Source organism: Chenopodium album, chromosome 2 (assembly GCF_948465745.1).
Source record: "Chenopodium album chromosome 2, dcCheAlbu1.1, whole genome shotgun sequence".
NCBI lineage: Eukaryota > Viridiplantae > Streptophyta > Magnoliopsida > Caryophyllales > Amaranthaceae > Chenopodium > Chenopodium album.
Window position 1 is genome coordinate 40,457,785 of NC_137835.1, and position 23,448 is coordinate 40,481,232.

General features: G+C 35.5%; 1 long non-coding RNA gene across 1 annotated transcript; it reads right to left on the reverse strand.

Annotated features, from left to right (window-relative positions):
- Positions 1 to 15,278: 15,278 nt before the first annotated feature.
- LOC145585346 (uncharacterized) lies at positions 15,279 to 16,194 on the reverse strand. Its single transcript, XR_014100638.1, has 3 exons — positions 15,719 to 16,194; positions 15,506 to 15,636; positions 15,279 to 15,403 (listed from the first exon to the last, which is right to left on the reverse strand). It is a non-coding gene; the product is annotated as an uncharacterized LOC145585346 (long non-coding RNA).
- Positions 16,195 to 23,448: the final 7,254 nt, after the last annotated feature.

The window sequence follows — 23,448 nt, forward strand, 5'->3', positions numbered from 1 at the left end:
AAATCGCCGCATCTAATGCTCTATTAACAATTTATTCACTTTGCCACGACATGTTAGTACTCCATCACTCACATCGTTGAGTACAACCAAAACCAACATGCATACCCGGTATGCCTTACTTCCTAGGAGAGGTAGTGATGCCTCGCTTTGGCGTAGCCCACCGCTACCCTCGTTCGGCCGGTAAGTGTTGTTTTGGAATGGCAAGTTTTTACTCAATGTTTAGGGACCTAGGGTTTCTATGTTGGTTGATTTAAGTGAACTTAATTAATCATCACAACATTCGAAATCCTAAACATGCATCTAACATATAATTCATATACATAAACATATACATATCGAAAAACATAAATATAGATGCATTTGGGAACTAGCATGACCCCTTGAAATCTTCAAATCTTCTAAAGGTCTTCATTTGCAACTTCATGGCTACGTCTTCCAAGAAACTCCGTCTTCAAGACTTGACCATAATTAAATGCAACTACTAGTATCTACGATTAGGACTAATCTAAATATTAAGGTACAAAAATACTCAACGGTACGCAGACAGTATTTAGATTTAGAAAAATATATCACGGATCGCAGTCCGTATTTTCTATCCTAATCGAGCCTCACTAGTTGCCATTTCATAAAACCTGTGAGAGAATATATATTCCATTCATCCATTTGCTATTTTTTAATGGCCCATTAATTTTACAACGATAAACAAGTAAGAATGCACAAACACGCGTGAACTAGTAACTAATCTAGGTCGTTAATCCAATTAACACGCCTAATTAAAACTAGTCAAAGTTGTTTTAACCGTTTATGTAAATAAGCGCATTTTAACAGTTGAAGCTCCAACTAAATTCCACATCCAACTTAATTAATCAAATTAATTAAGCCGGTAATTCCCAAAATTTGTCAAAATAAATTTTGCCAATGCCGCTCAAAACCGAGGCCTAGCCTCAAAAATTTATTAAAAAAATTAAAAAAAATTAGATTAATAAAATAATTAAAACGACAATTATTATGCAAAAATACGTAGTCCAAAATGTCTAAGTGCCTAGCCCTAAGACACGGAGTGCTCACATTTCGCACAACCGTTAGATGCTCAATGAAAGTGGGAGTGGGCCCGATGTCGCTAAGCGTTACACCGCCCACATCAGCGAACTTTCACACATAAAAAACGTGGCCCTTGATGGCCCATGTTGAACGAATTCATTTCACTACATTGCTTCGCAAGCAACGTCTACGCATACCCCTAATTACACGACGCATGCACCAAGTTCCAAGCGATGCACCATGTGCTTGTGCCCCACATACCCGCGCCACAGCAACCCCAAGTACACGCAACATAGCACACATGCACGCACGCACATGGCACTGTGCTGCTCCTATGCTGCGTCGCTTGTGCTGCTGCTGCTTGCGGCCGTGCGCACCAACCACGCAGTGGCTGCACACACAGGGCATGGCAGCCCCTTGGAAGCCATATGCGGGCTGCTATGCAACCCAGCTAGCCAAGGGCGCTCATGCCTTGTTTTACGTGCCATTAGCCTCGGGATTTTATCCCAAATTTTGTGTTACTTTTGCCATTAATTCTAAATTAATTTTAGAACTAATTTAATGAGAAAAATTAAAAAAATTTAAACAATTCTAACTTAAATAAAATTTTTAAAGTGCATGTAACCAAAACAATACGCTAGAACCATTCTTTAATTAAATTGGTTTAACTTGGTGCAACAAAAATAATAGGGCAAATACCCACTATTAATTAATTTAAATTAACTTTGATTTTTTGACAAAATAATAGAAAGTTGGAAAAATGAACATAAATTCAATGAAGATTCCAACTTTAATACTTGTGAATCCTTGAAATATTATATCTTCCAATATGAAAATAAACAATTTTTCTATCACAAAGTTTCAAACTTTATGATTTCAATCAACTAAAAAATGATTAAATCAATAAAGTTTAACAAAAATTCATGGAATTTAGTAATATAAAGTTTCAATCACTTAACATAATTAAAGGTTGAATCTTTAATACTTGGAAGCGTCAAAGAACAACAATTTCACACTAAATGCAATTAGTTTGCAATTATGTGAAAAATAAAACCAAGCATTCAAGCACAAATTACTACAAAGTAATCACGCCTAAAGATTCTTAAAATATGCAATTAATTTTCAAGGTTAGAAAGTCTTAAAATATGTATTGAACAAATTACATAACCACCATAAATATGCAATTAATTTTCAAGGTTAGAAAGTCTTAAAATTTTTCGTTAAAACGAAAAAATCCTCGAAAATGGCATCTCTGGTCGTTTTTTTGGTCGAAATCTTGGTTCACTAATTTTTGGTCGAAATCTTGGTTCGGGGCTGAAGGTATCTTAAATACGAGGTTAAAATAGATAATATGAGTTATTGTAGGGAATAATTTCAAGCGTTAACCCCTAGCTTGAACCCCAGTGTGATCATACACTAAAGTACGGTGGCGTCCAAAAGGGAAGAAGATAGAGCAAAAGAGTCGCCAACAAATTTTTTTAGGAACTTGTAAACCGTTCATAGGATGAAGGTTGCACCCCTTAACAATCCAAGAGATCGTCAACTCCATAAGGTCTAGAACCAAATAAGGGTTCCGAGATGAAGGTACAAATCCAACCTAAAACAGATTGAACTTGCCCTAATAATAGGCCTCTACTTTATTTTGATCGTATTCATGTGCACTTTCTAATTAACATGCAATCAATAGATTAACCCTAAACCTGCTTATCTATGTTGGTTGAATATTAATGCACAAATAAATCTATTATTGGCGATCACTTGAATTATAATCACAATTAACCCTAACAAGATTATTAATATCTTATTAAACGTGATTACATGTACAAATTCCCTTTAAACATGCATAAAAGGTGTGATCAAGCAATAACAAAAAAAATATATAATATATATCAAGCAACAACAACAATAATAATAGTAATAATAATAATAATAATAATAATAATAATAATAATAATAATAATAATAATAATAATAATAATAATAATAATAATAATAATAATAATAATAATAATAATAATAATAATAATAATAATAATAATAATAATAATAATAAAATAATCATCATCAAAATAATAATAATAATAATAATCATATTCATAATCATCATAAATTATAACAAATATAATCATAATCATGTTCATGTTAATATTAAAGCATAATAATAGTAGCAAGATCCTAGGCATGATACTAACAAGATTAATAACAAACCCTAACATGTCACTAAGCAATAAAAATCAAGTCTTCAACCCTAACGTGATACTAACAATCATAAATATTAGGAAGAACATAGGTAGCATCGCAGGAATCATAATAAGCATATTTGATATTATAACCTTTTCCATGAACATGATACTAGGAATATCATAATAACAATATAAACATGATTTCTACATCATAATATCAATTAAAACCATTAAAAGTACTTACTTTGATGCTTCGTACCTCTTTCTAATAAAAATATACACACGTTAGTAACTTCAAGGAAAATAATAAACAAACAATTAAATTAAATAATTGAAATAGAGATTTGGGACCAAACCCTCAGAAATTAAACCTTTAACGTCTAGGGGGAAGGCAACTTCGAATATGGCTAGGTGTTTCTAGATCTAATGAATGCGGAATTTTGTATGTAAAAACAAAGTTTAGAAAAAGAGAAAGAGAGAGATGAAATAATCAAGAAAACTTGATGAGGATTGGTGAATGATTAAGAGAGAATTAGAGAATTAATGATTGCGAATGAAAACTGATTGTAGGTGAATGAAAACGAATTTTTTAATACGTTATTTATAGATAAAATCATCCAAAAAGATAAAATATCAAAACAGAGCACTTGGCGCACGCAAAACAGAGCTGGCGTCACCACCAGGCGCCAATGGCTGGCGTTTGGCGCTGATTTTAGAAATTCACGCGTTTTTGTTTTTATCATATCTTTAGATCCAGAAGTCCAAATAAGGCATATAATATGTCGTTGGAAAGCTCTTAAAGTCTTATTTCCAATTCAATTAGAATAAGATTAAAATATTTTGTAGATAAAAAGACATGGCTAAAATAGTGGAAGGGTATCAGTTTTGGATAGAGTTTCATGTCTCATTCATATCTTTTTCGTTATAACTCGGATTTAATATTATAATATATCATTGGAAAGATAATTTCAAGATCTATCCAACCAAATAAAATTTGGAAAAATATTATGAGGCACGAAAATAAAACCTAAATATATTCCACCTTGTACAAAACAAGGATTCTCAAAAGGAGTAGTTTTATTCAATTTCAAACTCTTTAAAACATACTTATCAATCCTAACTCCATTAGGATTTAAAAGAACCTTCTAGCATATTCTAAAAGACTATAATCAATCCTAATAGCTTTAGGAATGATAATTAATAATAGGCCCTCCTCTAGATCATTGGGCCACATATAAAAACCAAATCGGGCCCAGTTTAGTATTTTGGCCATAACTTCCTCGATATTCATCGGAATTGGGCTTATAATATATCCTTGGAAAGGTCTTTTCAAACCCCATCCAACTACATAATTATTGGATCCTTATCATGGACCAACCAAACTGGATTGACTATTTTCTTAAAATAAGTTTTTTTAAAAAACAGAGAGAAGGGAAAAGAATTAAAACTATCCGCAACACTAAACTTTTCACACTTTCACTTCATTCGATTATGATTCAACGTGAAATGCACTCATCACTGGGTTTGGTTTTGGGGAGACACAAATGGGTGTCTACAGAAGCCCCCACTTTGACTGAGTTTGGACAAACGCAAGTTTCGAAAACAAAAGTCAAAGTATCGATAGGGACGGAGAATGATTCAGAACGTTCTGTGATCCTAAACCAATCTTGTAACGCCAATACCTGCAAAATAACGTTAGTTAAACAGATAAAAGAGTTAAGAAACGCGTATCTTGAACCGTCGAGCACACGTCTCTGAAAGTAATCGATTTGCTGCCGCTAAACTATTGTCTTGATGACCTCCTGCAAGCTAGAGAATGCCATCCCGCTTGAAAACTGCTACGCCCGTAACTGCTTCAAATATAGAAGACTGCTTCGCCTGAAACGATCATCTTCCGCTTTGATAATACTCCACATCCAAGGGAATACTATCGAAGATTGCTTCTCTTGAAACAATCCTCATCCCATTGATAATATTCCACGTCCAAGGGAATACTATCGAAGATTGCTTCTCTTGAAACAATCCTCAGTTGTTTTTGACAACTCTCCATAATCCAGGGAACGCCACCTTGCTGTTTCGATGTTCACTCGTCTCTGAACAAAGAATTTATTTTTGATATGCTCACGCGTCTCTGAACAAAGAGCTTCTTTATTATATTCTTTTTTAATATGAACTTCTAAATGATGTGTCCACGCGTCTCTGAACGAAGAGCTTGATAATAGGATGCCCACGCGTCTCTGAGCAAAAGAGCTTGTGGGAAATGTCCACGCCTCTCTGAACAAAAGAGCTTGAAAAGGATTGTCCACGCGTCTCTGAAAAAAAGAGCTTGATTGATATGCCCACGCATCTCTGGAGTAAAAGAGCTTGATGGAAATGTTCACGCGTCTCTGAACAATAGAGCTTCGGTATTTGAACGTTTGTTGCGATAATGTCTTGAAGAAAAAATTTCTGAAGACCAACGTTTGTCAATATCTAAAGCTCGCCTGAACTTTATTTCCGCTAAAACCAGTATGTCGGTGTCTCCGTGATTAGGCGCTTTAAGCTAAGTGAGATGATCTTTCATCAGGTCGATCACTTATTGCAATTGTAATCAAACTGACTACTTAATCATGTCAAATTTCTTATAAGGGCTAAGTGGCGTACCAAGGAACCCAAAATTGCTTTATGAGGTCGAAATCACCTTTGTGAGAGGCTTCGAGCTCTGTCGCTGCTGAAACATCTCTGGCGCCAAGAATTGGAGTAGGGTCCTCCCTATTCTGCTGCACCTGTATTTATTTTTGACTATAGAACTTTGCCAATCTCTTTAGCCATCTTAGAGTTGACCTAAGGCTTAAAATTATCTTAGGGTTGACCTAAGGTTTAATGTTGCTTGACTCATCGACTTGACACGACTCAAGGTATAAACTTCACTCGCTGATTGACTGACTCGAGGTTGACTCGAGGTTGACTCGACTCAAAGTGAAATGACACATGTGTTAGACTCATGACCCATATGTGCATAGTGTTGATTATGCGACTAAAAAATGCAAAAAAAGAAACAAAAATTTTCCGTCATTTTTGTGGAGGGTACCGAGCAAACAAAAATTTTCCGTCATTTTGGTGGAGGGTACCGACTTTCTCCCGAAAAAGAAAGACGCGAAAAAAGAATCGAAGTTTGAAGATGCATGTTGAATGAGCTTAGTCAAATGTTGTTTGATACTATCTCTCAAGGTGCAAGGATTAATCCATTCTAGACTATCTCAATGGTTGACTCCATGATAAAAGTATTTGGGTAACTTAGGCACGGAGGCTAAGTACTTCATACTTCGTGATGCAATGACAATTATGAGTGATGTTGGTATGACAAGGCATGCTTCAATGTTAAGATTTCATGACAAAGGGAAGTATATTTTGTCATGTATCTATGCAGTGTGTGAAAGTGACACTAAAGTTAGGCCGCAAGGGCTAAGTGTGTGGAAAAATATATTAAAAAGAGTCAAATGGTGGTGACTCTTAGGCTAGGTAAGCTAATGATGTAGGGATCAAGCCCCCAAGTCTAGCTCTAAGTGAATCGGGATGAGCATTGGAGATCCCTTGATATGATCATGGTGTAAGTGTTTGAATGTGAATATGAATGCATGTTTATTACGGCCGCACCTCGATGTGAGGTTGCCTACGTATCCGTTAGGAATAAGGCCGAACGTAGCTCTAGCCAAACCTCGCACAAGTGTGTGTATACCTCAAAAAGGTCTTTTAAGGGTTGTAACGTGGTTAGGCTAAAGGTTATAGAAAATAGGGATAAAGGCTCAAGACCCTAGATAAGCCCCCAAGGTGTGCAACCTTGCTTTTGAATATTTGTATTTTCATGCTTGAGGTTTTCTACTCTTTTTTTTAGCTCTTTCTTTTGCTTTAGAATTTATTTCATTTTATTAAGTGTGAGCAATCTCAATTATGCGGTCTATCACTCACTTGGCATTAATGTTTCTCAGGCACGGTACCGAGCACTCGATAAGAGACGCAATTTGAGACGTGTTCTTATCGAAGATATTTTCATATCAAAGACATTGGAACACTTACCCTTTTGTACACTTTTATTTAGTTTTTTGCTTTTACTTATTTTTGCTATTTAATTTTTTGAATCACTCAAGCTTTCTTTAGAATTGCAAAAGTTGCATACCATCCCATCCCAAGATTAGATAGATGTAGGTTGAAAAAAGAAAGGTCTATCATGAGGCTCAAAGTGGTTTATGAAGAAAGGATTGTATATTTGAAAGGTGAAAGGAGATATGATGTGGCTACAAGGGTTGCCTTAAATCATTGGTATACCTTGTGTTTAATTCGACATTGTTTTTTTTTTTTTTTTTTTTTTTTTTTTTAATGCAATATAATGAAATGATCATATGTAAAGAAATAAATGCTCATTTTTATTAAAAGAAAATATATAATGATCCTACAAAATAAATCTAAAGAGAATAAAAAAGGTGCCTATGCTAGACTTATTGGGGAAGGGGTAAATAAAAAAAGAAATAGAAAAAAAAGAGGTCACGAAATCTTGTCGTTGAAGCTCGCCTCTTGTCTTGTGTTGTTTGCTCCGACATCATTCAGTCTTCTCGCTAGCTAGAGGCAATGGGATCTTATTTGCCTCTATGAGATCTTGAATGAGGTTTTAGAACCTGTAGCATTCATCAGTAGTATGACCGCGCCCTCGATGGTACTTGCAATAGGAGTTTGGATTCCATCTCAAACATCGATTTTCTGGTGTTGGATCCTTGGTAGGGCCAATAGGTTTGATTAATCCTCGATCATAGAGACGATCGAAAGCTGCATCGTAGGTCATTCCAATGGGTGTGAACTCTCGCCTGGCTTTCCTTTTAGATCCTTGATTGTCCATGGCTAAGACACCATTATGGTCAAAGGTACTAACTTTATTACTAGAGTGGGCGTTTTCGGAAGAAGAAGGATTGTCGTTCTTCTTTCCTTTCCAGCCACCGTGGTTACTATTGTTAGTAGATTTTTGCTTTGCGAGGTCGTCTTCGATTTCAATTCCGATGTCATAAACGGCCTTGAAAGTATTCAAGTTATGTTGACATTTTAAGTGCTTTGAATACTTTTCTTGGAGATTCTTGATAAACATCCTCACAGACTCCTTTTCGGTGGGGACCTCAATCATCTTGGCGGAAGTTTCCCTCCATTTATTAAAGAAAGAAGTAAAGCCTTCATTCTCTTTTTGTCTTAGCATCTCAAGTTGTCTATGGTCGGTTTTAATTTGGATATTGCACTTGCATCTATCAACGAAAGCGTTTACTATCGATTTTCATGTAGAGGTTTTCTCCTTGTCAAGGGAGAAGAACCATTGTTGGCAAACGATTTCAAGAGATAGTGGGAACAGAGAGGGGAAAACCTTCTTATCGATACCCTTAATGTTCATTATAGTTTGAAAGCTCTTAGATGGAAATAAGGGTTATCAGTTGCCTTGAATTTAGGGATGTCAGTGGCGTTGATCTTATGTGGAAGAAGTTCCTTGTTCAGCGAGACCCCTTGTGAACTCATGCCCTGAAATTTATAGTCACTAGATAGCTTGCTCAAGCTTTCTTGCATGAGGTTCATTTGTTGTTGCTTCACGGGATCATCGATCTTGAGTGTGAGTAGCTTCAGTGTCTCAGTCACGGTAACCAATTGGTTCCTAAGCTCATTGACTTCTTCTTGACTTGCCATTATCCTTTTAGCCTTCCTCTTTTGACGAATCGGTTTATCAAAAAGTGAGACTTGAATAAAGAGGTTGTCCTTGACTAATCGCCCTTCTCTCCTCGACCAAGTACTGTGGAAAAGGAATTTGGGGATACTAATTGTTAGTTATTTGACTCAAGCTTTATTCGACATGCAATGGATGGAGGAAGTGAAGAAAAATGGAATAGAATGTGAAGAAGAATGATGGAGGGATATGAAGAATTAGGAATAGAATGTACCCCCTAACTCAAATGACGGAAAAGACCAACTCATGCATGAACCTAAGACATGGTCATGGTGAGATATACTCAAAGTGTGTGCTAATACTAGTGAGTGTAGATGGTATGTTAAGACTCGTGTCATGACCATGTGGCTAGACTATGTGACTAGACTCAAGCAAAGACTAAGTTAAGACTTCACGTATATGCATTAAACTTGACAGACTGTGGTATTTTAGCCATAACTTTTTATCTGTGACTCTGATTTTTATGAAACCAACGCTAAATTAAATTTAAAACTCGGGGCTACAGATCCATAGGTTGTGCGACTCGTAATTCTTCCTAGAACTCCGGCTATGACCAAAACAATTTGACGTTTGTGCAATATACGGGAATAAAAATCCGGGTTGAATTAAAGGAACTATGACTCGATTTTATATTTATTTATTTGCTCAAATTAATTAATTAATTAATTAAAAAAAGTCCTTTAGTCATTAATCAGTTTATTTAGTCTTAACACAAGTCAAACAAACGGTTAGGAAAAATCACATAGAGTATGCACAACAAATAATGCACAATTAGTCAAGTAGGCACAATATGATGCAATGCGTTTGCAACCTAACCATGGCTCTAGTTCTCTAAAGTTCGGGATATGGTTTAGTCAATAAAGGGTCCATGGTTAATTGTCTGGATGCACCGCGCCGAAGCCTAACCGTGAAGGGTTGGCGCTAGTGGATGGGACACCGCAAGCTTTAGAAAAAACTTGCTTCCATGGTTTGGTGAATTCAACATCTCGGATGTACCCTTTGTTGCACGGAGCGTTCAATCGGGTAGATGGAGCATGAATTCCCACAGGGTTATGTCCATATGTAGAACACATATGGGTTTTAGAAAAGTGAGAAAAAATTCAATTAGGAAGTAGGATCGAGCGAACAATACGAAAAACCGGTCGAAATTAGAACGCATATTTCTGGCTCGGTATTCGTGGCGGTTGGCGCCAGCAATCAGAGACTGGCGCTAGCTTTTAACTGTAGCGCCTGGCGCCAATACTGGCGTCTAACGCTACAGCTAAAATGCTGACGCCAAGCTCTGGCCTCTGGCGCTACTTCCCACATGCCTCAGCAGCTTTCTGTGCTCGATAAAATTTTCCAGTTTCGCACGGTGTTATTTCGGTCCTAGTTGTGGAAGATATTTCTCAAATTTCCTACGTGTAAAATCCTATGTTTTTAACTCATTACGGATGGTCTTTCCAATGAGATCTTTTTTATGCATATGACAATAATGTTAATCAAAATTACGCACATGAAATACTTAGAACGTTTCGAGTCTCATCCACTCATTCTAAATCATTGTCAAAATAAATTCAAGAATTAAATAGAAATCCTCCCCAGTGGAGTCGCCAAAAACTGTAGGGAATAATTTCAAGCGTTAACCCCTAGTTTGAACCCCACTGTGATCATACACTAAAGTACGGTGGCGTCCAAAAGGGAAGAAGATAGAGCAAAAGAGTCGCCAACAAATTTTTTTGGAACTTGTAAACCGTTCATAGGATGAAGGTTACACCCCTTAACGATCCAAAAGATCGTCAACTCCATAAGGTCTAGAACCAAATAAGGATTCGGGGATGAAGGTACAAATCCAACCTAAAAGAGATTGAACCTGCCCTAGTAATAGGCCTCTACTTTATTCTGATCGTATTCATGTGGGCTTTCTAATTAACATGCAATCAATAGATTAACCCTAAACCTGTTTATCTATGTTTGTTGAATATTAATGCACAAATAATTCTATTATTGGCGATCACTTGAATTATAATCACAATTAACCCTAACAAGATTATTAATATCTTTATTAAACGTGATTACAAGTACAAATTCCATTTAAACATGCATAAAAGATGTGATCAAGCAATAACAAAATAAAATACAATATATATCAAGCAACAATAATAATCATAATAATAATAATAAAATAATCATCATAAAAATAATAATAATAACCATATTCATAATCATCATATATTATAATAATTATAATAATAATCATGTTCATGTTAATATTAAAGCATAATAATAGTAGCAAGATCCTAAGCATGATACTAACAAGATTAATAACAAACCCTAGCATGTCACTAAGCAATAAAAATCAAGTCTTTAACCCTAACATGATACTAAAAATCATAAATTTTAGGAAGAACATAGAAAGCATCGCAGGAATCATAATAAGCATATTTTATATTATAACCTTTTCCCTAAACATGATACTAGGAATATCATAATAACAATATAAACATGATTTCTACATCATAATATCAATTAAAACCATTAAAAGTACTTACTTTGATGCTTTGTACCTCTTTCTAATAACAAAATACACACTTTAGTAACTTCAAGGAAAATAATAAACAAACAATTAAATTAAATAATTGAAAAAGAGATTTGGGACCAAACCCTCAGAAATTAAACCTTTCACGTCTAGGGGGAAGGCAACTTGGAATATGGCTAGGTTTTTCTAGATCTAATGAATGCGGAATTTTGTATGTAAAAACAAAGTTTAGAAAAAGAGAAAGAGAGAGATGAAATAATCAAGAAAACTTGATGAGGATTGGTGAATGATTAAGAGAGAATTAGAGAATTAATGATTGCGAATGAAAACTGATTGTAGGTGAATGAAACCGGAGTTTATAATACGTTATTTATAGAGAAAATCAGCCAAAAAGATAAAATATCAAAACAGAGCACTTGGCGCACGCAAAACAAAGCTGGCGCCAGCACCAGCTAATTGGCGCCAGGCGCCAATGGCTGGCGTTTAGCGTTTGGCGTTGATTTCAGAAATTCACGCGTTTTTGTTTTTATTTTATCTTTAGATCCAGAAGTCCAAATAATGCATATAATATGTCGTTGGAAATCTCTTAAAGTCTACTTTCCAACCCACTTAGAATCAGATTAAAATATTTTGTAGATAAAAAGATATGGCCAAAAGAGTGGAAGGGTGTCAGTTTTGGATAGAGTTTCATGTCTCATTCATATCTTTTTCGTTATAACTCGGATTTAATATTATAATATATCATTGGAAAGTTAATTTCAAGATATATCCAACCATATAAAATTTGGATAAATATTATGAGGCAGAAAAATAAAATCTGAATATATTCCACTTCGTACAAAACAAGGATTCTCAAAAGGAGTAGTTTTATTCAATTTCAAACTCTTTAAAACATACTTATCAATCCTAACTCCATTACGATTTAAAAGAACCTTCTAGAGTATTCTAAAAGACTATAATCAATCCTAATAGCTTTAGGAATGATAATTTATAATAGGCCCTCCTCTAGATCATTGGGTCGCATATTAAAACCAAATCGGGCCCAGTTTAGTATTTTGGCCATAACTTCCTCGATATTCATCGGAATTGGGCTTATAATATATCGTTGGAAAGGTCTTTTCAAACCTAATCCAACTACACCATTATTGGATCCTTATCATGGACCAACCTAAATGGATTGACTATTTTCTTAAAATAAGTTTTTTTAAAAACAAAGAGAAGAGAAAAGAATTAAAACTATCCGCAACACTAAACTTTCCACACTTTCACTTCATTCGATTATGATTCGACGTGAAAGGCAGTCATCACTGGGTTTGGTTTTGGGGAGACACAAATGGGTGTCTACAGAAGCCCCCACTTTGACTGAGTTAGGACAAACGCAAGTTTCGAAAACAAAAGTCAAAGTATCGAAAGGGACGGAGAATGATTCAGAGCGTTCTGCGATCCTAAACCAATATTGTAACGCCGATACCTGCAAACTAACGTTAGTTAAACAGATAAAAGAGTTAAGAAACGCGTATCTTGCACCGTCGAGCACACGTCTTTGAAAGTAACTGATTTGCTGCCGCTTTACTGTTGTCTTGATGACCTCCTGCAAGCTAGAGAATGCCATCCCGCTTGAAAACTGCTACGCCCGTAACTGCTTCCAATATAGAAGACTGCTTCGCCTGAAACGATCCTCTTGCGCTTTGATAATATTCCACATCCAAGGGAATACTATCGAAGATTGCTTCTCACTACAAGAAAAAGGGTAATTAGGGACGGCCAAAGTAGTCGCAAAAATGGATTTGCGACGGATTTGCAAATACTTTGGTTCGTTGCCAAAGACCTCGTCGCAAATCCATTTTTGCGACTAATTTTTGGACAGTTGCAAATTTAGCGACGGATTTGCAACGCCTTTGCAACTACCATTTAGCGAATAACTTTCAAATTTTAGCAACTAAATTATTGTCCGTCGTAAAATATTTGCGACGGATTGGCAACTACTTACGAAACAAATTTTTGGGACTACAAAACTAATTATTTGTGACATATTAGCGACTACTGAGACTAATGATTTTGCAACTAACCAATCAGTCTCTAAACCAAATTTGCAGTCGCTAAATATTTGCGACTGACGATCAATATTTGAGACCATAATTTAGCGACAACCAATATCAATCACAAATAAAAGGTACCCACGCATAAATTCAAATAACCAAAATGTTAATTTTATTCAAATATCCAAAACATCATCAAATTTGTATCAATGTATTAAAAAACAATATTTAACTCATATGACTAATTGTTTCAAAAGTCACCTCCCATATAAAGAAAGCTACTTCAAATAAGAACCAATAATGACGATGTAAAAAAAAAACCAGTTGTTCACAAAATTACCACCAAGAAAATAAAAATCACTTAGTTGTATCACGAGAGCGGGTGACTGTAGGCGTACGAGGCTTACAAGGACGGTAACCTTGTTTGACAAATGATACCATTTCCTGCAATGTTTTTTGCATAGCTAATTTTTCCTTCTTCCATGTACCTTTTTCGATCTCATGATTTTCGACGAATCCCTTAGCATATTTTAAGCTCTCTGCCACTATTCTTTGGCTTTCTTCTACCTTATTATGGTTTTCTTCTGCCATCTTCTTTAATTCTTCAACTTGAGAGCTTAATTGAGAAATCATGGAAGGAGTAGAAGATGATGTTGTAAGTTGAGAAGCAGGATCGCTCTTGTAATACATTTGTGAAGCACTCCCTAAACCGTAGACTTTTCCTTTCTTTTGCCCACCTACAACCTCCAAATAGACTTTGTCGGGGTTTATCTCAATTCCTTTGTTCTTAATTTCCTCAAGTTTTTCCATATATTCTCCCTGCATTAAGATATGTATTAGTAACTATGATCTCAAATGCTAAAACTTAAAAAGACTAAAAAAAAAAAAGAAGTTAAAATAAAAAATGCAACACGTATAGTAAAATAATTTATTTAAGCACATATAGGTTAAGTCACGTGCCATGCACGGTAATTTTTAATACATATCATTTGTTTAAGACTGCTATTTAATTATAAAAAAACCTAATTGCAAAATAGGATGAAATTATGTGAGTAAACAAAAAATGACCAACAGATATAAAGACGGTCAGAACAAGTAGAATGATAAGCTCACATGAGCAAAAGGATCACTGGTTTTAGAAGATGAAGGGAGAATCAAGCATGATAAGCTCGTGCTCGTTAACATCAAAACAATAATTTATGTGAGTAAACAAAAAATGACCAGCAGATATAAAGACGGTCAGAACAAGTAGAATGATAAGCTCACATGAGCAAAAGGATCACTAGTTTCAGCAGATGAAGGGGGAATCAAGCATGAACGCCGCATTCTATACAAGAGGTCTTGAGAGTAATACTTTATTCTGTTTTCCAAACCAGGAAAACTAGTCAGGAATAGTCATAAAGTACATTATACTCTCATTCTACATGCTTAAAAAGCTCCATCAGATGGTTACTATAATAGCATAGCATTAAAAAGGAAGTTGAATTTCCAAAAATATAGAAAAATTGATAAAAGTAATTATTGTCTTATAAAAAAAAAACACAATAGCTTTGGCAAAGCTGCCTCACATCATGAAGCAACTGCAGATACGATTAACTGTACCAACTTACCTGCAAGGATTGCTCATAAAAAGGGCATTTGGTATTTCTTTCTGAAATTCTTCTGTTAGATACTTTGGAAGAACACACCTTGGGAGAACAGACGAGGGGTCTGATAGTAATAACACTAAAAAATAAGAATGGACATTGGAGAATGAAATATATACAAGCAACAATAAGTCAATAAACAGAAATCACCTGCATCATCAATGATAGGAATAAATAAAAACCGGCTTTACTCTAGTATTCGAGGATATTTAGCAATCATTTTACCAAGATTCCCAAACTGCGATCTTCGTGCAAAATTTTGTCATTCAAAGTTGTAAATGCATTAGTATCCTATAAATTATAAGTTAAAAGAGAGAAAGGAACAGGGATAAGCATTAACTCCTTACCTAAGCGAAGCAAAAGAATGAAATGATAGATTACATGGGGAAGAGCAGAAACTCCCCATGAATATGAACAAAGAAGGAACCACCTCCACAGCTTCATATCCCTCCAGAACTTCTTTCAGCTTTACCATAGTCTAAGAACAGGGATAATCGAGCTTCATTAAAATGATAAAAAAAGAAAACAGGAAACTAGTAGAGGTGTTAATATCCCATTACCTCTTCGTCATCTAGCCATATGTCAGAAAGTAGCACAAACATGTCATTAACTGCTTTTCTTTCCATATCATCTGTGAACCAATATTTGCATTGTTCCTGATGTACACAGGTCATTGAGAGGAGGAGAGCTGAACTGAATTAGACCTAAGCTTAATTGTAACTCTAATGTGAAGACAGTATGTAAAAAAAAAAATAATAAACAATATTTCTTGATTTGCAATTGGCAATAGAAACCAAATTAAAATAAAAAATTGAACAAAAAAAACTCAATGATAACCCTAAAATTCGCAATTCCTAATTCTAGTTACTTACTACGTATTATTTTTAAGAATAACCCCTTATAACCCATAAACATAATCAAGAAATACTAATTCCTAATTCTAGTTACTTAAATTCGTATTATTTTCAAGAATAATTCTCGCATCTGTGATATTATCAGATTAAACCAATTTGCAATTCAATCAATAATCAGATTAATATCAATTCGCAATAGAAACCTAATTAAAATAAAAAAATTGGACAAAAAACTCAAAGATAACCCTAAAATTCGCAATTGACATAATGTAGTAAGAGAAAGATTGAATGAAAGGTAGGAAGGGGAAGAACGCGTACTTACCTGGGTGAAGTAGTGGTGGTGCAACAACAGCACAGGAAGACGACGGTGATGCTTGATATGAAGTTCTGAACCTTTTTTTTTTTTTTTTTTGAGGAAGAGTATGATAGTTCTTGTTTTTGACGGTGAATAAGAGTATAAGACTAATTGATAATTCTTGTTTTTTGGGCGATAATAACCTTTTTTTTTCATTTTTTTTAGGAATAAGGGGTTTTTTTTTAATTATACTAAGTGTTTTTTTTATTTCTTTTTAATAAATATTAAAAATAATAGTAGCGACTACCGTGTTAGTTGCAAATTATTACAAGAGCGTCGCAGATTAGCGACCGCATAGCAACTATTATAAATTCGGTTGCAAATTTTGTGACTACTCGTCTTTTTCTGTCGCAAAAATATTTTTTGCAACTGATTATTAAAGTAGTCGCAAAAATCAGTCGCTAATTAACGACCGCATATCAACTACTGCAAATTCAGTTGCAAAATTTGCGACTACTCGTCTTTTTCAGTCGCTAAAATTATTTTTGCAACTAATTATTATGGTAGTCGCAAAATTTCGTTGCTAATTCACCTTTTTCTTGTAGTGCGATCTCTTGAAACAATCCTCATCCGCATTTATAATATTCCACGTCCAAGGGAATACTATCAAAGATTGCTTCTCTTGAAACAATCCTCAGTTGTTTGTGACAACTCTCCATAATCCAGGGAACGCCACCTTTCTGTTTCGATGTTCACTCGTCTCTGAACAAAGAGCTTCTTTTTGATATGTTCACGCGTCATTGAACAAAGAGCTTCTTTATTATATTCTTTTTTAATATAAACTCTAAATGATGTGTGCACGCGTCTCTGAACGAAGAGCTTGATAATAGGATGCCCACGAGTCTCTGAGCAAAAGAGCTTGTGGGAAATGTCCACGCGTCTCTGAACAAAAGAGCTTGAAAAGGATTGTCCACGCGTCTCTTAACAAAAGATCTTGATTGATATGCCCACGCGTCTCTAGAGCAAATAAAAGAGCTTGATGGAAATGTTCACGCGTCTCTGAACAATAGAGCTTCGGTATTTGAACGTTTGTTGCGATAATGTCTTGAAGAAAAAATTTCCGAAGACCAACGTTTGTCAATCTCTAAAGCTCGCCTGAACTTTATTTCCGCTAAAACCAGTATGTCGGTGTCTCCGTGATTAGGCGCTTTAAGCTAAGTGAGACGATCTTTCATCAGGTCGATCACTTATTACAATTGTAATCAAACTGACTACTTAATCATGTCAAATTGCTTATAGGGGCTAAGTGGCGTACCAAGGAACCCAAAATTGCTGTATGAGGTTGAAATCACCTTTCTGAGAGGCTTCGAGCTTTGTCCCTGCTGAAATATCTCTAGCGCCAAGAATTGGAGTAGGGTCCTCCCTATTTTGCTGCACCTGTATTTTTTTTTTACTATAGAACTTTGCCAATCTCTTTAACCATCTTAGGGTTGACCTAAGGCTTAAAATTATCTTAGGGTTGACCTAAGGTTTAATGTTGCTTGACTCATCGACTTGACACGACTCAAGGTATAAAATTGACTCGTTGTTTGACTGACTCGAGGTTGACTCGACTCAAAGTGAAATGACACCTGTGTTAGACTCATGACCCGTGTGTGCATAGTGTTAATTATGCGACTAAAAAATGCAAAAAAAAAACAAAAATTTTCCGTCATTTTTGTGGAGGGTACCGAGCAAAAATTTTCCGTCATTTTTGTGTAGGGTACCGAGCAAACAAAAATTTTCCGTCATTTTTGTGGAGGGTACCGACTTTCTCCCGAGACTATCTCAATGGTTGACTCCATGATGAAAGTATTTAGGTAACTTAGTGTTGATGTTTAAAGGTTTTGATGATGAGGAACTTAAACTACAGCAAACTCATTTAATAAAGGTTTTTCAAGTGTTTGTTTAGTTTAGGTGAAATTGATCTTAGAGATGAAAGAAGTAACTGAAACTAAGAAGACTTGAAGAAGTTCTTTATTCAAGAAGGTTATTCGAAACAGAAGAAGTGTTCCCTCACAGGAACTGAGTTCCCTAACAGGAACGTTCCTTTACAAGAACTTGAAGATGGCTGGCTAAGATCTTTGGAGGAACTTAGTAAGCGTGGAGCCCAAGTAAACCTACCAGTATAGGAGTGCGGCGCAGCAATGATTTAGTTAAAGATTTTATCTTCTAGATTCATTGTTAAATATGTTAAGCAGGATATGCATGAAGTCTATTAGAAGCGTGACAAGTTAGCTTGGCAAATAAATTAAAATCAGAAAAGATAAAATATAGAATTTGAAAAAGATTTTCTTTAAATGTTTATTTCTTAAAATCAGTTTGTTAAAAAGATATTATGCATTTTAACTAAATCTTTCTATCTTATTTTTCGGAAAAGATTTTCTTCTAAATGATTTACATAAAAACCGTGTATAAAGATAAGTTAAGTTTAACTTTTTTTTGTTTAAGAAAACCTACTTGCTATACAAGTAATGCTTGTATAAATAGTAGAGAAAAAAAGGAGTTTAGGTTTTTCGTGAGTTTATGCGTGAAGAATTTACATAGCATTAATTGTGTAAGTTTGCCAAGCTTATCATCTTGTCATATTAGTTTTGGGTTTCATGCATAGCTTGCCGATTATATACTAGGTGTCTTTACTTGTAATTGGTTCGGGTTATTTGGGTGAGAGTGTTTTTGTTATCATTGCATACAGAGAGAGAGCTTCTATTGAGAAGTTGAGAAGATCTGTGCTTAGGGAGTACGAGAGAAAGTCTGAGTGTAGGACTTAGACTGGGTAGAATAGAATCCTATTCTGTAGCAAGTTCGTTCAGGAACTTGTGAGTAGAGGTTTGATTAAAATAGGTTGTAACTTGGTGTTTGCCCTATTATAGTGAAATTGTTTTTGTTCGAAATCCCTAAGGTAGGGTCGAGGTTTTTACTTCTAGTTGGGCACTAAAAGGTTTCCTCGTAAAATCCTGTGTGCATTGCAAGTTCCTATTTTATTCTGTTTTATATTCCGCAAAAAGTAGTCACTAGGAACTCACCTACAATTCACCCCCCCCCCCTCTTGTAGTGTTCGTCTCAACTAACAATTGGTATCAGAGCAAGGTTCTCACTTGCAAGTAGATAACTTTGCTGAGTAAGTTCCTGGAGAGATGAATTACAAGGAGAAACTTGAAGAAGGGTATTCAACCCAACGTCCACCTATGTTCAATGGTAAGTTCTATGCCTACTGGAAGAACAGGATGGTGATCTTCATCAAGGCTGAAAATTACCAGGTTTGGCGTGTTATTGAAACTGGTGATTTTGAAATAACTGCAACCAATGACAAACATGTGGTAGTTTCTAAATCTATTTCTGATTATGACAAAGAAGATTATCAGAAACTTGAACTGAATGCTTTAGCAATAAAGTATTTACACTGTGGACTTGGACCCCATGAACATAACCGTATCATGGGATGCAAGTTTGCCAAATAGATTTGGGATTTGCTACAGGTAAGTCATGAAGGTACTAACGAGGTAAAACGTTCTAAAATAGATTTATTGATGTCTAGGTATGAAAGGTTTGAAATGCAATCTAAAGAAACCATAAAAGAGATGTTTACCAGATTCAATGATATTATTAATGAACTGAACTCCCTTGGCAGGCATATTCCTATTGATGAACAAGCAAGAAAGATCCTAAGAAGTCTACCACAAGATGAACGTTGGAGATCCAAGGTTACTGCTATGCAGGAAGCTAAGGATTTCACCAAGTTTAATATGGAACAACTAGCTGGATCATTGATGACACATGAACTTCATCTGAGTTCCAATACTAAAAGTTCCAGAAGTAAAAGCCTTGCCCTTAAGGCTCAAGATTCATAAGAATCGGAAGTTGATGAGGAAGAGATGGCTATGCTAGTGAGGAAATTTTAAAAAGATGATGAATAACAAGAAGTTCGATAGGAACAAGAAGTTCACAAGTTCCAGAAACACAACGTGCTTCAAGTGTGGTTCAAAAGATCACTTCATTAAGGATTGCCCTGTACAGGATGGAGAGAAAGGAAAGACAAAAGGCAAAGAGCAATCCAAGGAGTCAAAAGTCTATAAGCCTTACTTCACCAAGGACAATGTGAAGAAAGCCATGCTAGCTGCTTGGGGAGATACTGATTCAGAAGAAGAGGAGGACCAACCACTAGAAGAAACTGCTCATTTATGTTTGATGGCAAAAACTGATGAAGCTGCCAAACTAGAGGAGCTTGAGTCTGAGGTATGGTTCTCTTACAATCAATTAAAACATATGTCTAAAGAGAATCTAATAAATACTGTTTTGGAAATTCAAGAAGATTTAAAGAAATTACATAGATCCAAACAGCAAAGTGATAAAGCTTTAGTAACTTACAAAGAGAACAGTGAATGGGTTGATAACATGAAGTTTGACATTCAATACAGGTTCTTTAGTCTGTTTGATGATAACAAAAATTTAAAAGAGACTATAGAGAATCTGAAACAAGATAACATACTCCTAAATGTGGAATTGTCTGTGTTAAAACTTAGTGTCGATACTCCTAACTCTGAAGTTCCTCCACCTACTGATTATCCGAATTTTAAAAAATTAAAACATGATTTGGAAGATTTAAAAACGGATAAGGCACGTCTTGAGGGGGAACTTGAGAGAGCTAGGAAAGGTAAGAAACCAATAGAGTGCAGAGTTCCTGATTGGATTACTAAGGCTCAAACCAAGAATACTGAAGGTTTAGGTTTTAAAAACAAGTTCCAGAAAGAAAAGAAGTATGTTAACTTGCCTAGTAGCATTGTTTGTTATTTCTGTGGCAATACAACACATAAGCAGGTTAAGTGTCCTAAGAAAAAACAAAGCACACAGAAGAATGTCAAACATGTAGAACAAATCTGGATCAAGAAAAATGAATCAACTCCTGTTACACAGGAACCCAAGGAAACCTGGGTTCCTGACTCTAACGTTTAATTCTTCTTGCAGGTTCCATTGAGGGGGAACAACACTTGGTACCTCGACAGTGGTTGTTCTAAGTACATGACTGAAGATAAATCTAGATTTCTCTCACTGGATGCCTACTATGGTGGAACAGTGACCTTTGGTGATAATATGAAAGGTGATATAATTGCTATTGGAAAGATAGGAAGGTCACGTTCCCATGCCATTGATAATGTATTTTTAGTCGAGGGACTCAAACACAATTTGTTAAGTATTTCACAATTTTGTGACAAAGGTAATTCTGTTAGCTTTACTTCTAATAAGTGTAGAATCATCCACAATGACACTGGGAACATTATCTTGGAAGGAACTCGTAAAGGGAACACATATATTGTGGATCTTAATGAGGTTCCTAACAGCAGCATAACATGTCTTAGTGTTATTGAGGATGATCCTCTTTTATGGCACAGAAGGTTTGGCCATGCAAGCTTTTCTTTACTTGATAAAATAAGATCTAAGAACTTAGTGGAAGGACTTCCTTGCATTAAGTTCCTGTATGACAAAGTGTGTGAAGCTTGTGCTAGAGGAAAAAAGACCTGAATTTCCTTCAAGTCCAAAAAGATGGTAAGTACCAAAAGACCTTTGGAACTCATTCATATGGATCTATGTGGTCCAATGAGAATCCAAAGTAGAAGCGGTAAGAAATATGTAATGGTTATTGTTGATGATTTTTCAAGGTTCACTTGGGTTTTCTTTCATATAAGCAAGGATGAAACGTTTGATGAGTTTGTTGCCTTTGTAAAGAAATAACAGAGAAGAACATGCAATCAATTCATACATCTTAGATCAGATCATGGAACAGAATTCAAGAACTCTAAATTTGATGAATTCTGTACTGAATATGGTGTGGATCACAACTTCTCTGCCCCAAGAACTCCACAACTGAATGGAGTGTTGGAACACAAGAATAGGAGCCTTGAAGACATGTCAAGGACAATGCTGATATCAAGCAGGCTGCCTAGGAACTTCTAGGCTGAAGCAGTTAACACAAAATGTTATATACTTAACAGAGTATTTGTTAGGGCCATCACCAATAAAACTCCCTATGAACTTATGAAAGGGAGAAAGCCTAATATTTCCTACTTTAGATCTTTTGGATGTAAATGCTTTGTTCACAATAATGGTAAAAGGAACTTGGGTAAATTTGATGAACGTAGTGATGAGGCAGTATTCCTAGGATATGCCTCGAATAGTAAAGCTTACAGAGTCTATAATAAAAGAACTATGTGTGTTGAGGAGTCTGTACATATTATATTTGATGAAACTGAACATTTGGTTGATGTACAGGATTGTGATGATGATTTCGAAATTGGACTTGTGCGTAAGCAGAATCCAGATGAGGAACCAGCATCACAGCAGAAGCAGCAAGTTGAAATTGCTGAAGTAACGAATCCTGAAGCAAACGCTGAACCTGAGATGGAGAATGCACCAGGAACTCCACTTCAAGAACAGACTGATGTTCATAATGAAGACCAAAATGTGGAAACACCTGAAGAAGTTCAAACTGAGTTCCATGAACAAGTTCCTACAGAAGAACCAGTCAACAATGATGAAGAAAAATTGTATCCAATCAAGGTTTTCACTCCAAGGCCCTGGAAATATCAGAAATCACATCCAGTTGATGTAATCATGAGTGATATCACAAAAGGAACTCAAACCAAATCTCAGCTTAGGAACTTCTATGCATTCAATGCATTCCTTTCCTCCATGGAACCTAAGAATTATGTTGAAGCTTTAACTGACGCTGACTGGATTAATGCTATGCAAGCTGAATTAAATGAATTTGAAAGAAATAAAGTTTGGCATCTGGAACCTAGACCAAAAGATAAGAAGTCCATTGGACTAAAATGGGTTTTCATAAACAAATTAGATGAACATGGAATTATTGTCAGGAACAAAGCAAGACTAGTTGTACAAGGTTTCAACCAGTAGGAAGGAATAGACTATGAAGAGACATTTGCTCCAGTAGCCAGGTTAAAGGCTATTCGTTTACTTATTGCTTTTGCTGCTTATATGGGATTTATGATGTACCAGATGGATGTTAAATGTGCTTTCTTAAATGGATATTTAAATGAGGAAGTCTATGTGGAACAGCCTCCTGGGTTTGAAAATCCAGAGTTCC